The sequence below is a fragment of the Trematomus bernacchii genome, unplaced genomic scaffold (genome assembly GCF_902827165.1).
Source record: "Trematomus bernacchii unplaced genomic scaffold, fTreBer1.1, whole genome shotgun sequence".
NCBI lineage: Eukaryota > Metazoa > Chordata > Actinopteri > Perciformes > Nototheniidae > Trematomus > Trematomus bernacchii.
Window position 1 is genome coordinate 26,178 of NW_022988105.1, and position 8,647 is coordinate 34,824.

Here is an 8,647-nt window from a genome sequence, read left to right on the forward strand (position 1 = left end):
CACTTCATTCATCAAGAGCACACTTCATCAAGAGGACACTTCATTCATCAAGAGCACACTTCATCAAGAGCACACTTCATCAAGAGGACACTTCATTCATCAAGAGCACACTTCATCAAGAGGACACTTCATTCATCAAGAGGACACTTCATTCATCAAGAGGACACTTCATCAAGCACACTTCATTCATCAAGAGCACACTTCATTCATCAAGAGCACACTTCATTCATCAAGAGCACACTTCATTCATCAAGAGCACACTTCATCAAGAGCACACTTCATCAAGAGCACACTTCATCAAGAGGACACTTCATCAAGAGCACACTTCATTCATCAAGAGGACACTTCATTCATCAAGAGCACACTTCATTCATCAAGAGCACACTTCATTCATCAAGAGCACACTTCATTCATCAAGAGCACACTTCATTCATCAAGAGGACACTTCATCAAGAGCACACTTCATTCATCAAGAGGACACTTCATCAAGAGCACACTTCATTCATCAAGAGGACACTTCATTCATCAAGAGGACACTTCATCAAGAGCACACTTCATTCATCAAGAGGACACTTCATTCATCAAGAGCACACTTCATTCATCAAGAGCACACTTCATTCATCAAGAGGACACTTCATTCATCAAGAGCACACTTCATTCATCAAGAGCACACTTCATTCATCAAGAGCACACTTCATTCATCAAGAGCACACTTCATTCATCAAGAGCACACTTCATTCATCAAGAGCACACTTCATCGAGAGGACACTTCATCAAGAGGACACTTCATTTATCAAGAGCACACTTCATCAAGAGGACACTTCATCAAGAGGACACTTCATTCATCAAGAGCACACTTCATCAAGAGCACACTTCATTCATCAAGAGGACACTTCATTCATCAAGAGCACACTTCATTCATCAAGAGCACACTTCATTCATCAAGAGCACACTTCATTCATCAAGAGCACACTTCATTCATCAAGAGCACACTTCATTCATCAAGAGCACACTTCATCAAGAGGACACTTCATCAAGAGGACACTTCATTTATCAAAGCACACTTCATCAGAGCACACTTCATCAAGAGGACACTTCATCAAGAGGACACTTCATCAAGAGCACACTTCATCGAGAGCACACTTCATCGAGAGGACACTTCATTATCAAGCGCACACTTCATCGAGAGCACACTTCATCAAGAGGACACTTCATCGAGAGGACACTTCATTATCAAGAGCACACTTCATCAAGAGCACACTTCATCGAGAGCACACTTCATCAAGAGGACACTTCATCAAGAGGACACTTCATCAAGAGCACACTTCATCGAGAGGACACTTCATCGAGAGGACACTTCATTTATCAAGAGCACACTTCATCGAGAGCACACTTCATCAAGAGCACACTTCATCGAGAGGACACTTCATCAAGAGGACACTTCATCGAGAGCACACTTCATCGAGAGGACACTTCATCGAGAGGACACTTCATCAAGAGGACATCTTCGTCAAGAGGACACTTCATCGAGAGGACACTTCATCGAGAGGACACTTCATCAAGAGCACACTTCATCGAGAGCACTTCATCGAGAGACACTTCATCGAGAGCACACTTCATCGAGAGCACACTTCATCGAGAGGACACTTCATCAAGAGCACACTTCATCGAGAGGACACTTCATCGAGAGGACACTTCATCGAGAGCACACTTCATCGAGAGGACACTTCATCGAGAGGACACTTCATCGAGAGGACACTTCATCGAGAGGACACTTCACAGAATTTAGATTTTTCGACTCTTTTCTCAGAATTTGACTTGTAATCATGTTATAATCATATATATATATGTAATGTAATATTCTTTTAATCAGCCTTAATTTGATTAAGCATTCATCAAGAGCACACTTTCTAATTGAATCAGCAGGTTAGTTTATAGTTAGTAGAGATAATGAAGTATCAGCAGGTTAGTTTATAGTTAGTAGAGATAATGAAGTATCAGCAGGTTAGTTTATAGTTAGTAGAGATAATGAAGTATCAGCAGGTTAGTTTATAGTTAGTAGAGATAATGAAGTATCAACAGGTTAGTTTATAGTTAGTAGAGATAATGAAGTATCAGCAGGTTAGTTTATAGTTAGTAGAGATAATGAAGTATCTACAGGTTAGTTTATAGTTAGTAGAGATAATGAAGTATCAGCAGGTTAGTTTAAGTTAGTAGAGATAATGAAGTATCAGCAGGTTAGTTTATAGTTAGTAGAGATAATGAAGTATCTACAGGTTAGTTTATAGTTAGTAGAGATAATGAAGTATCAACAGGTTAGTTTATAGTTAGTAGAGATAATGAAGTATCAACAGGTTAGTTTATAGTTAGTAGAGATAATGAAGTATCTACAGGTTAGTTTATAGTTAGTAGAGATAATGAAGTATCAGCAGGTTAGTTTATAGTTAGTAGAGATAATGAAGTATCAACAGGTTAGTTTATAGTTAGTAGAGATAATGAAGTATCAACAGGTTAGTTTATAGTTAGTAGAGATAATGAAGTATCTACAGGTTAGTTTATAGTTAGTAGAGATAATGAAGTATCTACAGGTTAGTTTATAGTTAGTAGAGATAATGAGTATCAGCAGGTTAGTTTATAGTTAGTAGAGATAATGAAGTATCTACAGGTTAGTTTATAGTTAGTAGAGAGATAGATATCAGCAGGTTAGTTTATAGTTAGTAGAGATAATGAAGTATCTACAGGTTAGTTTATAGTTAGTAGAGATAATGAAGTATCAGCAGGTTAGTTTATAGTTAGTAGAGATAATGAAGTATCTACAGGTGTTTATAGTTAGTAGAGATAATGAAGTATCAGCAGGTTAGTTTATAGTTAGTAGAGATAATGAAGTATCTACAGGTTAGTTTATAGTTAGTAGAGATAATGAAGTATCTACAGGTTAGTTTATAGTTAGTAGAGATAATGAAGTATCTACAGGTTAGTTTTAGTTAGTAGAGATAATGAAGTATCTACAGGTTAGTTTATAGTTAGTAGAGATAATGAAGTATCAGCAGGTTAGTTTTAGTTAGTAGAGATAATGAAGTATCAGCAGGTTAGTTTATAGTTAGTAGAGATATAAGTATCAGCAGGTTAGTTTATAGTTAGTAGAGATAATGAAGTATCAGCAGGTTAGTTTATAGTTAGTAGAGATAATGAAGTATCTACAGGTTAGTTTATAGTTAGTAGAGATATGAAGTATCAGCAGGTTAGTTTATAGTTAGTAGAGATAATGAAGTATCAGCAGTTAGTTTTAGTTAGTAGAGATAATGAAGTATCAGCAGGTTAGTTTATAGTTAGTAGAGATAATGAAGTATCTACAGGTTAGTTTTATAGTTAGTAGAGATAATGAAGTATCAGCAGTTAGTTTATAGTTAGAGAGATAATGAAGTATCTACAGGTTAGTTTATAGTTAGTAGATAATGAGTCACGGTTAGTTTATAGTTAGTAGAGATAATGAAGTATCTACAGGTTTAGTTTATAGTTAGTAGAGATAATGAAGTATCAACAGGTTAGTTTTAGTTAGTAGAGATATGAAGTATCGCAGCAGGTTAGTTTATAGTTTAGAGATAATGAAGTATCAGCAGGTTAGTTTATAGTTAGTAGAGATAATGAAGTATCAGCAGGTTAGTTTATAGTTAGTAGAGATAATGAAGTATCTACAGGTTAGTTTATAGTGTAGAGATAATGAAGTATCTACAGGATAGTTATAGTTAGTAGAGATAATGAAGTATCTACAGGTTAGTTTATAGTTAGTAGAGATAATGAAGTATCAGCAGGTTAGTTTATAGTTAGTAGAGATAATGAAGTATCAGCAGGTTAGTTTATAGTTAGTAGAGATAATGAAGTATCTACAGGTTAGTTTATAGTTAGTAGAGATAATGAAGTATCAACAGGTTAGTTTATAGTTAGTAGAGATAATGAAGTATCAGCAGGTTAGTTTATAGTTAGTAGAGATAATGAAGTATCAGCAGGTTAGTTTATAGTTAGTAGAGATAATGAAGTATCTACAGGTTAGTTTATAGTTAGTAGAGATAATGAAGTATCAGCAGGTTAGTTTATAGTTAGTAGAGATAATGAAGTATCAGCAGGTTAGTTTATAGTTGTAGATAATGAAGTATCAGCAGGTTAGTTTATAGTTAGTAGAGATAATGAAGTATCAGCAGGTTAGTTTATAGTTAGTAGAGATAATGAAGTATCTACAGGTTAGTTTATAGTTATAGTTAGTAGAGATAATGAAGTATCTACAGGTTAGTTTATAGTTAGTAGAGATAATGAAGTATCAGCAGGTTAGTTTATAGTTAGTAGAGATAATGAAGTATCTACAGGTTAGTTTTATATTAGTAGAGATAATGAAGTATCAGCAGGTTAGTTTATAGTTAGTAGAGATAATGAAGTATCAGCAGGTTAGTTTATGTTAGTAGAGATAATGAAGTATCTACAGGTTAGTTTATAGTTAGTAGAGATAATGAAGTATCAGCAGGTTAGTTTATGTAGTAGAGATAATGAAGTATCAGCAGGTTAGTTTAATGTTAGTAGAGATAATGAAGTATCTACAGGTTAGTTTATAGTTAGTAGAGATAATGAAGTATCAGCAGGTTAGTTTATAGTTGTAGAGATAATGAAGTATCAGCAGGTTAGTTTATAGTTAGTAGAGATAATGAAGTATCAGGTTAGTTTATAGTTAGTAGAGATAATGAAGTATCTACAGGTTAGTTTTATAGTTAGTAGAGATAATGAAGTATCAGCAGGTTAGTTTATAGTTAGTAGAGATAATGAAGTTCAGCAGGTTAGTTTATATTAGTAGAGATAATGAAGTATCAGCAGTTAGTTTATAGTTAGTAGAGATAATGAAGTATCTACAGGTTAGTTTATATTATAGAGATAATGAAGTATCAACAGGTTAGTTTTAGTTAGTAGAGATAATGAAGTATCAGCAGTTGTTATTAGTTAGTAGAGATAATGAAGTATCAGCAGGTTAGTTTATAGTTAGTAGAGATAATGAAGTATCTACAGGTTAGTTTATAGTTAGTAGAGATAATGAAGTATCTACAGTTAGTTTATAGTTAGAGATAATGAAGTATCAGCAGGTTAGTTTATAGTTAGTAGAGATAATGAAGTATCAGCAGGTTAGTTTATAGTTAGTAGAGATAATGAAGTATCAGCAGGTTGTTTATAGTTAGTAGAGATAATGAAGTATCTACAGGTTCGTTTATAGTTAGTAGAGATAATGAAGTATCAACAGGTTAGTTTATAGTTAGTAGAGATAATGGAAGTATCAGCAGGTTAGTTTTGTTTAGTAGATAATGAAGTATCAGCAGGTTAGTTTATAGTTAGTAGAGATAATGAAGTATCTACAGGTTAGTTTATAGTTAGTAGAGATAATGAAGTATCTACAGGTTAGTTTATAGTTAGTAGAGTAATGAAGTATCTACAGGTTAGTTTATAGTTAGTAGAGATAATGAAGTATCAGCAGGTTAGTTTATAGTTAGTAGAGATAATGAAGTATCAGCAGGTTAGTTTATAGTTAGTAGAGATAATGAAGTATCTACAGGTTATTTTATAGTTAGAAGAGATAATGAAGTATCACAGCAGGTTAGTTTATAGTTAGTAGAGATAATGAAGTATCAGCAGGTTAGTTATAGTTAGTAGAGATAATGAAGTATCAGCAGGTTAGTTTATAGTTAGTAGAGATATGAAGTATCTACAGGTTAGTTTATATATGTAGAGAGATAATGAAGTATCAGCAGGTTAGTTTATAGTTAGTAGATAATGAAGTATCTACAGGTTAGTTTATAGTTAGTAGAGATAATGAAGTATCATCAGGTTAGTTTTAGTTAGTAGAGATAATGAAGTATCTACAGGTTAGTTTATAGTTAGTAGAGATAATGAAGTATCAACAGGTTAGTTTATAGTTTAGAGATAATGAAGTATCTACAGGTTAGTTTATAGTTAGTAGAGATAATGAAGTATCAGCAGGTTAGTTATAGTTAGTAGAGATAATGAAGTATCTATCTACAGGTTAGTTTATAGTTAGTAGAGATAATGAAGTATCAACAGGTTAGTTTATAGTTAGTAGAGATAATGAAGTATCAACAGGTTAGTTTATAGTTAGTAGAGATAATGAAGTATCAGCAGGTTAGTTTATAGTTAGTAGAGATAATGAAGTATCTACAGGTTAGTTTATAGTTAGTAGAGATAATGAAGAGTACAGCAGGTTAGTTATAGTTAGTAGAGATAATGAAGTATCTACAGGTTAGTTTATAGTTAGTAGAGAGAATGAAGTATCAACAGGTTAGTTTATAGTTAGTAGAGATAATGAAGTATCTACAGGTTAGTTTATAGTTAGTAGAGATAATGAAGTATCTACAGGTTAGTTATAGTTAGTAGAGATAATGAAGTATCTACAGGTTTAGTTTATAGTTAGTAGAGATAATGAAGTATCTACAGGTTAGTTTATAGTTATAGTTAGTAGAGTATAATAGTCTCAGCAGTTAGTTTATAGTTAGTAGAGATAATGAAGTATCTACAGGTTAGTTTATAGTTAGTAGAGATAATGAAGTATCAACAGGTTTAGTTTAGTTAGTAGAGATAATGAAGTATCTACAGGTTTAGTTTATAGTTAGTAGAGATATGAAGTATCAGCAGGTTAGTTTATAGTTAGTAGAGATAATGAAGTATCAACAGGTTAGTTTATAGTTAGTAGAGATAATGAAGTATCTACAGGTTAGTTTATAGTTAGTAGAGATAATGAAGTATCAGCAGGTTAGTTTATAGTTAGTAAGATAATGAAGTATCTACAGGTTAGTTTATAGTTAGTAGAGATAATGAAGTATCAGCAGCAGGTTAGTTTATAGTTCGAGAAGATAATGAAGTATCAGCATGTTAGTTTATAGTTAGTAGAGATAATGAAGTATCTACAGGTTAGTTTATAGTTAGTAGAGATAATGAAGTATCAACAGGTTAGTTTATAGTTAGTAGAGATAATGAAGTATCAGCAGGTTAGTTTATAGTTAGTAGAGAATAATGAAGTATCTCTACAGGTTGTTTATAGTTAGTAGAGATAATGAAGTATCAACAGGTTAGTTTATAGTTAGTAGAGATAATGAAGTATCTACAGGTTAGTTTATAGTTAGTAGAGATAATGAAGTATCAACGGTTAGTTTATAGTTAGTAGAGATAATGAAGTATCTACAGGTTAGTTTATAGTTAGTAGAGATAATGAAGTATCTACAGGTTAGTTTTATAGTTAGTAGAGATAATGAAGTATCTACAGGTGTTTTATAGTTATAGTAGTAGAGATAATGAAGTATCAGCAGGTTAGTTTATAGTTAGTAGAGATAATGAGTATCTACAGGTTAGTTTATAGTTAGTAGAGATAATGAAGTATCAACAGGTTAGTTTATAGTTAGTAGAGATAATGAAGTATCTACAGGTTAGTTTATAGTTAGTAGAGATAATGAAGTATCACAGGTTAGTTTATAGTTAGTAGAGATAATGAAGTATCTACAGGTTAGTTTATAGTTAGTAGAGATAATGAAGTATCTACAGGTTAGTTTATAGTTAGTAGAGATAATGAAGTATCTACAGGTTAGTTTATAGTTATAGTTAGTATAGAGATAATGAAGTATCAGCAGGTTAGTTTATAGTTAGTAGAGATAATGAAGTATCTACAGGTTAGTTTATAGTTAGTAGAGATAATGAAGTATCTACAGGTTAGTTTATAGTTAGTAGAGATAATGAAGTATCAACAGGTTAGTTTATAGTTAGTAGAGATAATGAAGTATCTACAGGTTAGTTTATAGTTATAGAGATAATGAAGTATCAGCAGGTTAGTTTATAGTTAGTAGAGATAATGAAGTATCTACAGGTTAGTTTATAGTTAGTAGAGATAATGAAGTATCTACAGGTTAGTTTATAGTTAGTAGAGATAAGAAGTATCAACAGGTTAGTTTATAGTTAGTAGAGATAATGAAGTATCTACAGGTTAGTTTATAGTTAGTAGAGATAATGAAGTATCTACAGGTTAGTTTATAGTTAGTAGAGATAATGAAGTATCTACAGGTTAGTTTATAGTTAGTAGAGATAATGAAGTATCAACAGGTTAGTTTATAGTTAGTAGAGATAATGAAGTATCTACAGGTTAGTTTATAGTTAGTAGAGATAATGAAGTATCAACAGTTAGTTTATAGTTAGTAGAGATAATGAAGTATCTACAGGTTAGTTTTAGTTAGTAGAGATAATGAAGTATCTACAGGTTAGTTTATAGTTAGTAGAGATAATGAAGTATCTACAGGTTAGTTTATAGTTATAGTTAGTAGAGATAATGAAGTATCAGCAGGTTAGTTTATAGTTAGTAGAGATAATGAAGTATCTACAGGTTAGTTTATAGTTAGTAGAGATAATGAAGTATCTACAGGTTAGTTTATAGTTAGTAGAGATAATGAAGTATCTACAGGTTAGTTTATAGTTAGTAGAGATAATGAAGTATCAACAGTTATTTATAGTTAGTAGAGATAATGAAGTATCTACGTTAGTTTATAGTTAGTAGAGATAATGAAGTATCTACAGGTTAGTTTATAGTTAGTAGAGATAATGAAGTATCTACAGGTTA